Below are 16,525 nucleotides of genomic sequence, written 5' to 3'. Positions count from 1 at the left end.
CAAACACAAAGCCATGCACATATGAAGTTACATAACTGAAAAAATAGTGGGCATTCACTGGTAGGTTAGTTCACATACACTACAACTGATTCAATATGTAGGGTTTTCGAAACAGGAGAGGCTAATATTAAAACTCTATATTTAGCATGTCAATATATTTCTAGATATATTTTAGATTACATGTACATGTATGTATATTTATTATGACTAAGATAGACTGATTCCATAAAACATCCAATGAAGTCATATATTTTAGAATTTACAGTAAGTAGACCCAAAAACTAATGTGTATGTACATGTTTTATGTATAATTTACTCATTAAATGATGTCATCTAAACACACACCTGGAGCTGAGTCACTTCCCATAGTCTCTTTTACACTATGAGTGCTTGTATCTTCATATAAGAAGCAAGAACGGGAGGTCACTACATTCACAATTAAGTTGTTAGCTGTTAATTAATAGTTACATATCAAGCTTGCTTTAAGAATAAAATGTAATAAAGTCCATAAATTTTCAAGGAACCCTGAAAAACCAATGGCCTTTCTCCTAGACAGATTCCACAATGTACACCTATCTATCTATCTATCTATCTATCTATCTATCTATCTATCTATCTATCTATCTATCTGTCATCTTTTTATCTATCAATTTCCTATCTAGATGTATGATTATATATGATGTGTGTGTGATTAATACAGGAGAATACAATTGATAAAAATATGTCACAATATGTTAATTAAAGGATGATGCTGGCTTTCTAGCATTCCTTCAGTTCACAGCACCTACCTAGTCAGCAGTACTCAGTCACATATTTATCTTTAGCATTACAAAATTATCTTATTGTGAAATACACTTGCCCAAAATAGAATTGGTCTTATTGAATTCTATCATCATTCTTGCCAGCATCTGCCTCAGTTCTTCCAATTGGCCTGATCACCAGTATTAAGTAACTCCATCACATTTGTGTCCCAAACTCAGAGATTATCTTTCATCACTACATTAAGATACTAAGCATTTTAATATGTCCGAGGAATGCATTATGAGCAGAGTCACAATGTTATGTCTTATAAGAATGTGCTCTTCTAGTTGATTTCGTAGTTTCCTCTATGAAGCTACTAAAGTAATTGTCTCAAAAACTCTCAGTCTCTTGAAATATAATATCCCGTACCAATTCTCTACCTGCTACTCTAGTCCTATACAAGTCTTGATCTTTCTAAACTTAAAAGATGATATAAAAAGCTATATTTCTGTTTTTTTTAAATCTCCCCTAAAACCACCCTATCTGGAAGTTTAATTCTAAACTACTACTAAATATTATTATATCTCCCAACCAGAATACCTTAAACCTCATTGTAAAATTAGTTAGATTTATGTTTTCTTCCTCATTACGATGAGAACTTTTATTACTGTATTAATGCATGCTATCTCTCAAATTATGCCCGGCATTTGCTGGAAGTTCTAAATAAGACTGTTGCTTAATAAAAATAACATATACATAACACATCAAGAAAAATGCCATGCACTTCTCCCCCAAACATACAGACCTGCTGCACCCGCCATCTGCTTCACCGATACTTGGCAGTGGTACCTTCCCTTGAGATGTTCATTCCCTGTCCCTGTAATCTTTTATGCTCTTGGATATTTTTTTCTTGTTCTTAATGAAAACATGTATTTGATGTAAATTTTTTGCAATTTTCTTCTCTACCGCGTCTTGCCAGATCATCCCCAACCCCCTACTTATCCAATTGTGTTTTACTTTCCTCGTCATCTCTTTCAAAACAAAAACAAACCTAAAAAACACAAAACATATTCAAAAAGGATATACCACATGGACTATGTGGTCTTGCATGTTATTGAAAATATCAGCCTTGATCTTTTGATTTGGTCTAATAAACAAAATTCCACATCTCAGTATTTGGTTCTCCAAGGTAACAGCTGCTTCTGACCTTGCTGGAAGCAGTTCATTAATCCCCCTAACTTTTCCCTTTCCTTTTATCTAATTATCCAGTTATCAATGTCTGAAAAAGTGTTTCTGATTGAGTTTCCTATGTGATTGGTGTTTCTAAACTCAGTACTGATTCCAGACTTTACTAATCATAGATTATGACACTCAGTCAAGCATGCGACTCCACAGCCTTTCATCTACTTTAACTATTTACTATCCTGCCTCACCCAGTACTCTTTCATTGCTTCCTGATACTGACCTCTTCTTCTTTATTACTTGGCTTAAATTTTGTTCAAATAAGATCTCATGGACACTACTAATTTTTAACCTAAATATTTACTAATGCTATAGCAAGGAAGATTGAACTTGAATGTAATTGCTTACTTTTTTAGATATCTACATTTTCGTTTACGTATTAATGACTTTTTCCTATATGTATTTTCTCATTTGAACAGGATATAAGTTTTCAAGACCATGAATTTTATCCCCTTTTCCCAGGATATAGAACTGTTTGCTTCTATAGATGCTCAATAGACATTTGTCAGAAGAATGAAAAAATATGTTATTTTATTTGAAAGTTCTTAAGAATGCACATAATATGGCAAAAGTGTATAGCACTTCTGTCACTTCCTACACTGAACTACTCAGATAGATAGGAGAAAGCTTAGTGAGTCCATTCTTCATGTGCTAGAAACAGTTTGGGAAATTATTTTAATATTATACAATTCAACAGGCTTGTAATCCCAACTACTGAGTCAGGAAGATCACAAGAGCAAAGCAAAAGGTCTACAGAGTGAGTTCAGAGTCACTCTGGAAAATTTGTCTCAAAACAGAAGTGACTGTTCTTCCAGAGGTCCAGAGTACAAATCCCAGCAACCACAAGATGGCTCACAACCATCTGTAATGAGATCTGATTCCCTCTTCTGGTGTGTTTGGAAACAGCTATAGTGTACTTATAATAAATACATAAATAAATCTATTTAAAAGGGGGGGTTGTAAAATTAAATATAGAAAATGACTGAAAATGTAGCTGAGTGGCAGAGGCCTTGCTTAACATTTGAAATGCCTTAGGTTCAGTCTTCAAAACTGATACAAAGGGGAAATAGTATTAATTATTATATATAGCACAGAATTGTGTTTTGTGAAATAAAATAACTCTAATGTACAATGATGTCACAAGATACACAGGTTAAATTGTTTTCTACACAAGTTAAAATTTTTTCTATAAAATAATATTACCAGAGTGCTTAAACTCTATGCAAACTACCAATGATCATATTGGTGGGAACACCACTATACTATTCTTTACAATTTTTACTTACTAATTTCACCACAGCACTCAGATATTTACATTGAAGGAGCACCCTCAAATGCATATATATATATATATATATATATATATATATATGCTAGACATTTACTTTATACTCTTGATTTTATACATCAAAAACAAAATTGGGGCACAGAGATGACCACATAGATAGCAATGAGTAAATATGCTCAGAGCCATCAAGACACCATTAATTTTAAAAATACTGAAATAATTTGAATGAATAAGTAATATATTTTGAATGTCTGTCATCATGAATCATCAAAATCACATATATACGTAAATATCTACAATATTTTCTTTGATTCATTAAATTAATTTATCATTTTAATTCTAATTTACATAAGATTCTGCTGCAAATCTTATCAATTTCATCTATCTACAGAAAGAAGACAGAGAATGTCACTTTTTACAACTATGAATAATGAAGCTAAGAAAGCAACTACAAGGGGAGAAGGAGGGTGTGAGGGACCTGTGAGGGAAAGGGGATGGGAGTGTGGGGAAGAGGGGAACATGATCTGGTATTGGGTCCTGGTAAAAGGACTGAAGCCTTGAAGGCCAGCAGAAAAAATGAAAACAGGCAACCTCAGGAGGGAGGAGATTGGAAGGACCTTCCAGAAGGTACCAGAGACCTGGGAGGTGAAGGACTCTCAGGACTCAAAGGAGGAACCCTAGATGAAATACCCTACAGTGGGGAGAGGGAACTTGTAGAGCCTACCTCCAGACAGGACATAAAGCAAGGGATGGGGTTGCTATCCCACTGTCAAAATTCTGACCCATAATTGTTTCTGTCTGAAAGAAATGGAGAAGAGCCTCAGGAAAGAAGGTTCACTGTCAGTGGCCCACAGTGGGATCCAGCTCAAGGGGATGTCCCAAGACCTGACAACTAATACTAAGGCTATGGGGTGCTCACAAAAAGGGACTTATCATGACTGTCCTCCAAAATACCCAACGAGCAGCTGAAAGAGTCAGTTGCAGATATGTGCACCCAACCAATGAACAGAAGCTGCTGACCCCTCTGGTTGAATTAGGAAAAAGCTGGAGGAAGCTGAGGGGGAGGACAACCCTGTAGGAGGACGAGCAGTTTCAATTAACCTGGACCCCTGAGATCTCTCAGGCACTGTATCACCAACCAGGCAGCATACACCAGCTGAGATGAGGTCCCCAACACATATACAGCAGAAGACTACCAGGTCTGGGTTCAGTCAGAGAAGATGCACCTAACCCTCAAGAGACTAGAAGCCTTAGGGGGTTTATAGATCTGGTAGGGTAGGTAGTGTGGGAACGTTCTTGTGGAGACTTGGGGGAGGGGGAGGTATGGGATGTGAAACAGTTGGAGGGTGGACTGGCAGGGGAATAAAATCTGAAGAGTAAAAACTAACAAACAAACAAACAAATAATTTTAAAAAAACAATAGTTTTTCCAGATATGAATTTTTCTTCTTGTTATAAGCGGATCTACTCTAAAGCATATGCAAATGATGAAAATGGACATTCTTTATTAAGTTATTTTTACAAGAAAGGATTAGAGATTTTGGAGCACATATTGAAAACCTAGTAGACTATTTGCGATTTTTTTTTCCAGCTGTGGAATTATCCTGAGTTGGGAACGTGACATTTCCAACTCCACAGGAAGGTAGCAGAGCAACTTCATCCCCAAATTTATCTGAACAAACCTCCCACACATTGTGAAATATTTAGAAGCAGGCCTAAGATTCTTAGCATGAATTTTGTCTCGTTTTTTATAATCAAAAAGATTGGAGTTGAGTTTCCCTCTCAGCGTGTACAGCCGGCATTACTGTTACAGCACAGCGTCATTTTCTTTGCTTTTACTACTAATATATTGAAATTTTCTTATTTCATTTTCCCAAAAGTGATCTCTTCTGAAAGACTGTACTAACATGACTAGAGTTGTAGTACGTAAAAAGCTAGATAAATCTAGTAATTATATCTACTGACATTCTTTTTTTTCTTCTCAGAATAGGGCTTTAGCTTTACAAGTCACTGTGTGAAATTTTCATCGAAACGCATGATTACATTTCAATTTTTTTCCTTTCCTTTCAAAGAGTTAAATTTTTTTTATCACCACAATTTTGCTGAATTTGTGATTGTTGTGAGCAACACTAAGGTTGCAGGAACATTTGTGATTCCAGTGCATGTACGTTACCATATACTGACAGGTCTACATAATTTAGATAAAAGAAACTCTGAATTTTCCCTTCCATTTGGTTAAACACTTAAACCTGATAAAACGCTAGTCCCCGTCACACATTGGGCATCTAAATAGCTATTACATAAATACTCGTTGAGTGACTGATTAATCTTGGCACTCCAATACTCTGTTTTCTAATTTTGGCAGTGTGGAAAATGTCAGGCTCCATACCTTCTCCACCCTCAACCAAAAAGGCAACATGTTTCATTCATATTTGAAAAAGCATATTCTAGAAATGTCACAGCAACCTTTAAAGATGACAGTCTCTGCCTAGGAATTCTTGACAGCAACTATGCACAATTATGCCAGCCATATATCGAAATTTTCTTACATCATTTTACCAAACGTGATAGCCTGAGAAGAAAGCATGTAAGGATTGGGTGGAAGGAAGAAAAATCTTGATGCACTCTTTAAATATTTATTTTAAAAGAGGATAGAAAAAGTGACATTCGATTTTAAGTTGTTTAAAATAAAGAACTGTGTGGCCTCAAATACTTGTTAAACTTATGTTTTAACGGGATTTTCTATATATTTATAATAGATTCCAATTTTATATCTCTTCATATTCAAATTGAATGAGAAATGAAGACAAGTACGGAAGGTATAGCCCAAAATTTTAAACTGTAATGCATTGTCTCAGTGATGAGATAGACACCAGTGAGAGTCTCACGGACACATGTGCTTAGAAAACCTGCACACCGAATTTTATGACTAATCAATTATACTGGTGGGAACTGAGAATATATAGTCATGGTGGTGGTGGTGATGGTTATGGTTATGAGAGCTGATATTTATTTCCATTCTCTGTTCCAGAATCTGCATTGCATTTTTGTAAAACAACACAAGTAATTGTCATAATAACTCAACATAAGAAATATTATTATATTAATTTTATAGAGGAGGAAAATATAGTAACAACATTAAATGAAATTGCGTAAAGTCTAGCCACTGTTAAATGAAGTTGGAAGCCAATCTGATTTAGATCTAGGTCTGGAGTTGTTAACCCCTCAAGTTTAACTAGGAGAATTTTTTTAAAGTCAATGTTTATCTCTCAAGATAGTCATGACAATGAATAGACTTTTGTCAATAATGCTAATATGAAGAGTAACTTTTTATTTAAAATGGTAACATGAGAGAGAGAGAGTTAATTCAGTTAATTAGAATGGAAATATGCTCTATAAGTATTAATTCAACATATTCCATTATAACAGAGTCATACCACCACACCACTCCCCTTCTTCTTCTTCATCTGTCTGCCTGTCTACCTCTCTCTCTCTCTCTCTCTCTCTCTCTCTCTCTCTCTCTCTCTCTCTCTCTCTCTCTCTGTTTTTTTTGTGTGTGTGTGTGTGTGTGTGTGTGTGTGTGTGTGTGTGTTACACCATGGAATACCAATGTCAGGAATTAGAAATGAGGAAATTGAAATATTAAGAGTTTAAATAGCTGTTCCGAAATCTGATTGTCATAAAATGTAGAGTTGGATTTAAGCATTAGCCTGCCATCTGTCTTCTCATACATAGGCTTTTAATCCTATCTTATCTGTGAAAATTAAATCTAAAATTAAATTAATTCTTTAGGGAAGATGATTATTGATGAGAAGACAATGCTTTGATGCCAGATTGAAGGATCATGACCAGGAAGTAAAGAGATCACTGGGAACTAGGAGACTTATTTAAGAATAAAATATATTCAAGATGAAAATAGGACAGGTTTAGTCTCAGCCTTATTCTCTCCGAGATTTAAAAAATGTGAGCCAAGAAACTGATATTAATAAGATGATGGTTTCCTTGGCCCTGTAACAACCACACCATAAAAAAAGGGATCTTGATTGGACAGGGAATCATTAAACTTGGAATTTGAAGTACAGTTAATTGGGGCCATTTTAAACTATACTTGAGTTTGACCATATTGTGGTAAATACTACCTTCACCCCACCTGCCCCACTCCCAAGTTAATATCTGAAACATAAAGCAGTCAAGGGAGACTCTTAAAAATGTGATAAGAATGCTGGCTCGGTTTCTTTAAGGCACTAACCTCTGGGATATTGATCATGCTCCAGTAAATATATTGGCAAAACAAATTGGACTTGTTTTTGTTTTTTGTTATCTTTTACTTTGTTTTCTTTTGGGGGAAGGGCAAAAAGGATGCCACAAGGAGGGGGAATGGACCTGGTAGAACTGGAAAATAAGTGTCATCAAGTTTCATAATATAAATTTCCAAGTAATCAATACAAATATTTTGAAAAAATAAAAATATACTTCATGTAAACTTTGTCAATATATAGGTTTTATATTTTTCCTTACTTCTATAGTATTTATGAATGTATAAGGGGGAAATGCAGATGATATTTTGTTTTTGAAACTTATATTTCATACAGTGGTAAGAATTTATACTTGAAAATTTTATCATCACAATATTTAGGAGAGAGAATAATTTTATGAGTATATATTGGCTTATAATTTCCTGTACTTTGAGTATTATTGGTGAAACACAGAAAGGTAGGATGATTGCTTTAAATGAGATGAAGTATTATTGCCTACTAGCTTACTGAAGCTGAGAAAATCAAATCAAAGAATGAGTATATACAGACATCCAAAGATCTTCTTTCAGCAAATATACCTGGATTTGGGAAAATGTGTAAAAATATTTAAAATTAGACATAGATATAATATACCATATATAATAATTAATTTTTCTCTCAAAATCATAGTTTCTAATTAACTTGTAAAGTGACATCTTATTCTGACACATACTTTGTTAACATCCTAATATATCAAATTTTTAAATAAATTTTGTTAGAATAACACTGGAATTTGTTAAATATGTTTATTTGAAAATAGCTGTCTCCTGAGAGGCTCTGCCAGAACATGACAAATACAGAAGTGGATCCTCGCAGCCAACCATTGAACTGAGAATGGGGTCCCCAATGGAGGAGTTAGAGAAAGGACTGAAGGAGTTGAAGGGGTTTGCCACCCCATAGGAACAATAAAACCAACCAACCAGAGCTCCCAGGGACTAAACCACCATCCAAAGAGTACACATGGACAGACCCATGGCTCCAGCTGCATATATAGCAGAGGATGTTCTTGTTGGGCATCAATGGAAGGAGAAGTCTTTGGTCCTACCAAGGCTCAATGCAACAGTGTAGGAGAATGTCAGGGCGGGAGGCAGGAAGGTGTTGGTGGGTGGGGGAACACCCTCATAGAAACTGGAGGAGTAGGGATGGGATGGGGGTTATGGATGGCAAACCTGGAAACTTCTGAAATGCAAATAAAAAATATCCAATAAAAAAAAAAGATGAAAAGGACAGGAATCTGCAGAACACTCAACTCAGGGTTGGTTGTGCCTTTCCTTCCTTCCTTAGAAAGTATATGCAAATAATTGTTGACTTATTATGCATAGGCACCCCAAAATAAATCTGTAGTAAATTGCATTAAAAATAGAAACATTAATAAACAAAATAACAAGTGAAAAAAATATATGAATGATATACTTAAAAAGTTGTTTAACCAACCCTGAGATTTCACCTCACACCAGTGAGAATGGCTAAGATCAAAAACTCAGGTTACAGCAGATGCTGGAGAGGATGCGGAGAAAGAGGAACACTCCTCCATTGTTGGTGGGATTGCAGACTGGTACAACCATTCTGGAAATCAGTCTGGAGGTTCCTCAGAAAATTGGACATTGAACTGCCTGATGATCCAGCTATACCTCTATTGGGCATATACCCAAAAGATGCCCCAACATATAAAAAAGACACGTGCTCCACTATGTTCATTGCAGCCTTATTTATAATAGCCAGAAGCTGGAAAGAACCCAGATGCCCTTCAACAGAGGAATGGATACAGAAAATGTGGTACATCTACACAATGGAATATTACTCAGCTATAAAAAAAATGACTTTTATGAAATTCGTAGGCAAATGGTTGGAACTGGAAAATATCATCCTGAGTGAGCTAACCAATCACAGAAAGACATACATGGTATGCACTCATTGATAAGTGGCTATTAGCCCAAATGCTTGAATTACCCTAGATGCCTAGAACTAATGAAACTCAAGACGGATGATCAAAATGTGAATGCTTCACTCCTTCTTTAAAAGGGGAACAAGAATACCCTTGGCAGGGAATAGAGAGGCAAAGATTAAAACAGACACAGAAGGAACACCCATTCAGAGCCTGCCCCACATGTGGCCCATACATATACATCCACCCAATTAGACAAGATGGATGAAGCAAAGAAGTGCAGGCCGACAGGAGCTGGATGTACATCTTTCCTGAGAGACACAACCAGAATACAGCAAACACAGAGGCGAATGCCAGCAGCAAACCACTGAACTGAGAATAGGACCCCCGTTGAAGGAATCAGAGAAAGAACTGGAAGAGCTTGAAGGGACTTGAGACCCCATATGTACAACAATGCCAAGCAACCAGGGCTTCCAGGGACTAAGCCACTACCTAAAGACTATACATGGACTGACCCTGGACTCTGGACTCTGACCTCATAGGTAGCAATGAATAGCCTAGTAAGAGCACCAGTGGAAGGGGAAGCCCTTGGTCCTGCTAAGACTGAACCCCCAGTGAACGTGATTGTTGGGGGGAGGGCGGCAATGGGGGGAGGATGGGGAGGGGAACACCCATAAGGAAGGGGAGGAGGGAGGAGGATGTTTGCCCGGAAACCGGGAAAGGGAATAACACTCGAAATGTATATAAGAAATACTCAAGTTAATAAAAAAAATTGTTTAAAAATTTATTTTAAAATATTAAGGTTATAATAATGAGTATTAAAATAAGTTAGAATAATTTTTAATTGTCTTACTTTAGTTTTTTATGCAAAGAATAGTGTAAGTTAGTAGTAGCTGGTCTGAAAGGATAATGTATCTTTTGTCAAAGATGATGACCTATGGGTGGCCAGTGCTTGGAATTTCTCAAGTAAAATCAGACCATGTTCTTGTCATCATTGTTAAGAATTTGCTTTACAGGAAGATGTGTCTGCTTATCACCATTTTCAAATTACAGCAATAATAATTGGACTCACGGTTTATGGTTTCAGTGGAGATGCTGTGCTCAGTACTGTTCTCATAGACTGTGATCTACCACAGTTTATGGTAACCTTTCACATACACAAAAGTCATTTACTTCCTTTTTCTAAGATCAATGGTTCTGTTGAATATTATCTATTTTATGTTATATACAAAATCCTTGTGGAATGGGCCCAGCCCACTGATGGGTATGTGTGGCATAGTATAACTCCTTCGGGCATGTGATCCTTATGTTGCATAGAAAGCAATCTGATCAAGTCATGAGGAGTTCTCATTAATTTCATGAATCAACATGCCTGGATTAAAGGTTGCATAGAAAGCTGGCAAACATGGGCTATGGGTAGGTCCAGAAGTAAGTGTTCAGAGTACTTGGAATAGTAGGATATAATACAAATGAATAAATTTTGTTCACTTCTGAGGATACATATCATCCATACCAGTGAAAGCCTGCCTGTTCAGGAGGAAATGTGCTTCTGTTTAAATTTGGATACTCCTCTTCTTAGGCATTAGTTCTCTGTTCCCTGAGTTCTTAGACACAAACTAAATAATACAAGCAAACCAGCACCTCCAGCTTGTAGATGAGAGACTAGGAAAACTCTGCTTTCTAACTGCATGAGTGGTTCACTGTGTTAAATCACTGTCTTCACCTCTGTAGTTCCCATGTATGTTTATATATACATGTCCCAAAGTAATTCACATTTCTTGTTCCCCCAAAGAATTTACACTACTACCCATGCTCATGTCCTGGCCATATCTGAACCTTGTTTTTTGTCTCATATTTGTAAATCTTGTTGCATGTTCTCGTTAATTCTGTAGAAAAATTTACAGATGTATATGTTCGAATGAACTCAAAAATGCAGGTCTAGAATCCTGAAGAAGCATTCATTAGCAATAATTGAACCATTAAATTTCAAAATGTTTCCTTTGGGACATATGGGCAAATCTTTGCAACACTTTGGTTCCAGAGTTTTGTAAAACTTTGTACCTATTGCTTATTTTGCATCTATTCTCTGATGAATCTCATACCAGGTAAATACTAAGTATAAAATATTTGATAGTTTTCTTTTAGCCTTTTCAATTAACATTTCTATGCTTTAACTTTGATATATCCTTCAAATAACCCAATTTGTTCAGCATAAAGGGGAGAAATAAGTTTATTTGAAGAGTTTGAAATGTTCTGAAGACTTTTGTTGACACAAGCGTCTGTTGGTAATAATATGAAATATTAGGGATCAATAAAAGAAGAAAATTTATAGTTTAATGGGTTATGTGTTTGTATATTACATTGGCCAGAGTTTAATTGTGGTATTTAATCTTATGTCAACTTGACACGAGAGGTATCTCACCTGAGAACTTGGCTTCATTAGATTGCCTGTGTGCAAGTCTCTGGCATTTTCTTGATATGATTGTTGTGGATGGCCACCACCTACTGGGGAGTAGGTGTGGAGTAGTACATGTCATCCAGACATGTGACCCCATATAAACAACAATGCCAACCAACCAGACCTTCCAGGGACTAAGCAACTACCCAAAGACTATACATGAACTAACCGTGGGCTCCAACCTCATAGGTAGCAGTGACTATCCTAGTAAGAGCACCAGTGGAAGGGGAAGCCCTTGGTCCTGCTAAGACTGAACCCCCAGTGAATGTGATCATTGTGGGGAGGGCGGGAATGGGGGGGAGGGGGAGGGGCTAGGGGGATGTTGGCCCAGAAACCCAGAAAGGGAATAACAATCGAAATGTAAATAAGAAATACCCAAGTTAATAAAGATGAAAAAAGATTCAGAAGTTAAAAAAAAATGCTTATATCCAGAGACTTGATGCCCCAGGGAGGGAAATGCTTGGGAGGGGCACCATCTCAGAGACGAACAGGAGGGGTGAGAGTGAATTGAGAGGGGAGCAACATTTGGGAAGTAAATAAATAAAATAATAAAATAATAAAAATAGAAATAAAATAAAAAAGAAAGAAATACCCAAGTTAATAAAGATGAAGAAAAAAAATCATATTCAAGCAAAGGAAACAACAAAGGACGCAGTCTCTGGATGGGAGGATGTATTTGTATCCTGTTCATCCCATGAGGGATTCATTTTTAAAATATAAGAATCTCAAATAGTCAAGGGGCTTAGAAGGAAGGTCAGTTCTCGACGTCAATCTGCCTTACATGTGTGCAATGTCCTGGATCCAAACCCCAGCGCCACAATGAATAAAGAAATAAATAAACAAATAGACCTTTCTCAAGAGGATAAACAAAAAAAAATTATCACATGATCTAAATCACATATTCTGATAAAGTAATGATTTCTATTGGTTGACTTTTGAAAATGTATGTTCAGCTGGAGAGATGATGGCTCAGAAGTTCAGAGCACTGGCTGCTCTCCCAGTGCACAGGACAATGTGCAAGACTCAGATTCAAGTCCTAGCATCACAGGGCAGCCTGGAGCTCTCCGTAATGCCAGTTCCAAGGGCACAGACAAATGTGCAGGCAAAATAAAAATAAATAAATAAAATATATAAAGGTGATCTATTCTAAGTTACTGATGTCAACTTACTGAATTATCCTATGATTTCAAAGAAAGAGATGGGGTGAACTCACATGAAGTCATGCAGGTATAATTTTACTAAAGTAAAAAGTGACACTTAAATTTATGTGTTTGCTATTATATTTAATAATAATATTTGAATATAAGTTACATAGGTGTAATTATTAAAATGAATGAAAATAAACTACCTTATACATAGTTATATAAATATTTCAAATATCCAAACTATACAATAACACAGTAAAAACAAACTGTCAAACTCTCCTCCAACTTTCACTCCCTGGGATATGGTTGTTCTATTACCATCTACAATAGGATATCAGGATGCTTCTTCTTGGCACAGAGTCTTCTGTCTATTGCATTGAATTTATTGTAAAAAATATATAATATTTAATATCTCACTGTGCATTTGACAGGCACTTAAGCATATGACCATATTTTTAAATTTAATTGTATTTTTCTAACGTATAATGTTAGAAATTTTAACTCCAGTCCAGTGTTCCTTTTAAGTTTTGTTTAATTCTTCTTTTCTTTAGTCCAGTTGTCAACAGAAATCTATGCACACAAATTGTCTCTCATAGTAACAATCTAAAACACAGGGAATTATTAGAGAAAATTTAAAATGGAGTTGAGTATCCACGTTTGAAGTTGCCCACTAAATAACAATTATCAATGTGGCTTTTTCCTACATAATTATTACTTAGCCAATTAAATAAATTGAATTAACATGTAGTAACAAGGACTTTAAAATAAAGCTAAGAAGATGTTTATTTTGATGATAAAAAATTTCAGCTATTACAATATTTTTAAATTCAATAATGTATTTTAATTGATCTCCAAGAATCCAGACTTACAATTCAGTACCACTTTCCTGACATACACAAGACCTAGCAAGAGAAAAGTATATGTGATGAACTAAGACAATTCTGTATAATTGATGAAATAGGTTACATACTTTATCACCTCTTTTCTCTGACTCACACATTCTAATTCTTTAGGATGTTTTTTCTTCTACTGATTGCTTGGAAATTTATAAAAACCATATGTCAACCAATTTCTACTCAGTCTTGGTGCGTATAGGGAACTGGTTCTGAAAAATAAGATCAAACTGAGCATATGTGTCTACTTCCTTATGTCTCAGAATAATGCTGCTATAGAAACCAGGGAGGGCTGACTATGGTCGCACACACATGTGCTTCTTATGCTCACTCTCAGGAGAGAAAGGCTAAAGGAGATCATGTTTGAGGATAATTAGTACAACACAGAACATTTTCAGGGAACCACAGAGTAAGATTATGTTTGACAAAAAAAATAATCTTGACCAGCTATTACATTTATTCATTAATTTACTTTTATGAAACAGGATCTGTCTGCCTAACCCATTCTGATCTAGAACTCACAATCCTCCCCAATCATCTTCACCACATGTACAGATTACATGTATTCCTGACCATCTAATAATTTCTAAAAAAATTTTTTTTGCATTCACAACAGGGAGCAAGCTGTTTTGAGAGAGGTCCAAGTTTTAATTATTCTGCATAGGCTCAACGGCCAGCCTGTCCTGGGTCAGGAAGATTTTACTGCCAGTGTAAAGTGGGCACAGGGGTTAGATCACTGAAGCATCTGAATAGCCACAAGGTGAAGTTGACAGATGTTCCACTGCCTGAACCAGAATTTCCTAGAGCTTTTATATGGTGTCTAGAATGGCTATTCGTAAAGCAGTGTTTCCCAAAGCCCCAGTTGTTTTTATGTTGTGGCCAGAGGCTACTGCTTAAGTGACAGTGTGATGGTTTCCACAACTGGAATAGATCTGAAGTGTGAGGCGTTAAAGCAGCCTTGGCTGTCATCCTGACATTTCCCTGGAACATGGGAAAAGCAGTAGTTTGATTGACAACCTCCCTTTTTTCTAGGAAAGCAGCTTGACTAAAATTGCAATTGAAGCAGTACTTGGTGGGATTCTAGAAGAGCTACAATGTTGCCCAGCCAGAGCTATGAGAATTACAATAATGACCTCTTGATCTGACCTGAGACTCTGAGACCCTGCCTGACCTGGGGCAGTTGCTCTTGTGCTGAAGTGCAGGGTTGTTAACCACTGTTAATTGTGGAGCATAGCTGCTCGCTGTCATCACACTTGACAGCTGCAGCCGTTACAAAAGAAGACATGACAATACAAGCTTGCCAAAGTCCAATGTAACATTAATATACCGCTATGATAAATTCTGTCTAGCAATTAACCCATTGCTAATGCCCTCACAGGGAAAACGATATAATCCAAGAAGTTCAAGCTTACCTTCATTTGTGTTAGTGTAGGAATACAAAGGATAATACCCACTTTGGAAGGAAACTTGGTAGCTTCTGACAAGCTACTAACTCCCATATGAACCATCCTGTACTAATACTCACCAAATGGTTTTAAAAACACACACAATATAAAATCCTCCACAGGAATATCTGTGACAATTGGTCTAGAGTAGGAGAATAGATATAAACAGACACTGGAGTGAGGGATATCCCTACTTAAATAAGTCAACCTGTCCTCTCACTACTGCAATAGTAAATATCTGTCACTAAAGCATTGTCAAGATCTAGAATAAATTTTGGTGGCATTGCATTATAATTAGCATATCCTCAGCCTTCACAAATATTAAAGGTATCGAGAGTGTAGATGACCACTTTCCATGGGGAATGAACTATATGAAAATTATTTGGGCTGTCACCTCAGTTTTAGAGTGAATATAAAAATCTTCATGAGCTATTTTCTTATACAAAGTGGTAAAATGTTTGAGTAAGAGAACATATCAGAAACAATTGTAAATTAAGAGTGGACCATTATGTCAAATGCCTCTATGGCAAACTATAAAAAGTAATGTGATTAACAGAATTTTTATGAAGTAGAGAAAAATCATTTGTACAGGTATTTTTTTCTTTTTTTTTATATATATTTTTTATTATTAATTAACTTGAGTATTTCTTATATACATTGAGTGTATTCCTTTCCCAGTTTTCGGGCAAACATCCTTCCCCCCCTCCCCTTCCTTATGGGTGTTCCTCCCAACCCTCCCCCTTTGCTTCCCCTCTCCCCAACAGTCTAGTTCACTGGGGGTTCAGTCTTAGCAGGACCCAGGGCTTCCCCTTCCACTGGTGCTCTTACTAGGATATTCATTGCTACCCTATGAGTCAGAGTCAGGGTCAGTCCATGTATAGTCTTTGGGTAGTGGCTTAGTCCCTGGAAGTTCTGTTTGGTTGGCATTGCTGTTACATATGGGGTCTCGAGCTCCTTCAAGCTCTTCAGTTCTTTCTCTGATTCCTTTCAACGGGGTCCTGTTCTCAGTTCAGTGGTTTCCTGCTGGCATCGCCTCTGTATTTGCTGTATTCTGGCTGTGTTTCATGAGCGATATGCATTCACATTTTGATCATCCGTCTTGAGTTTCATTTGTTCTAGGCATCTAGGGTAATT

The sequence above is a fragment of the Rattus rattus genome, chromosome 3 (assembly GCF_011064425.1).
Source record: "Rattus rattus isolate New Zealand chromosome 3, Rrattus_CSIRO_v1, whole genome shotgun sequence".
Lineage (NCBI taxonomy): Eukaryota > Metazoa > Chordata > Mammalia > Rodentia > Muridae > Rattus > Rattus rattus.
The sequence above is the reverse complement of the archived record's forward strand: the minus strand, read 5'-3'. Positions refer to the sequence as shown.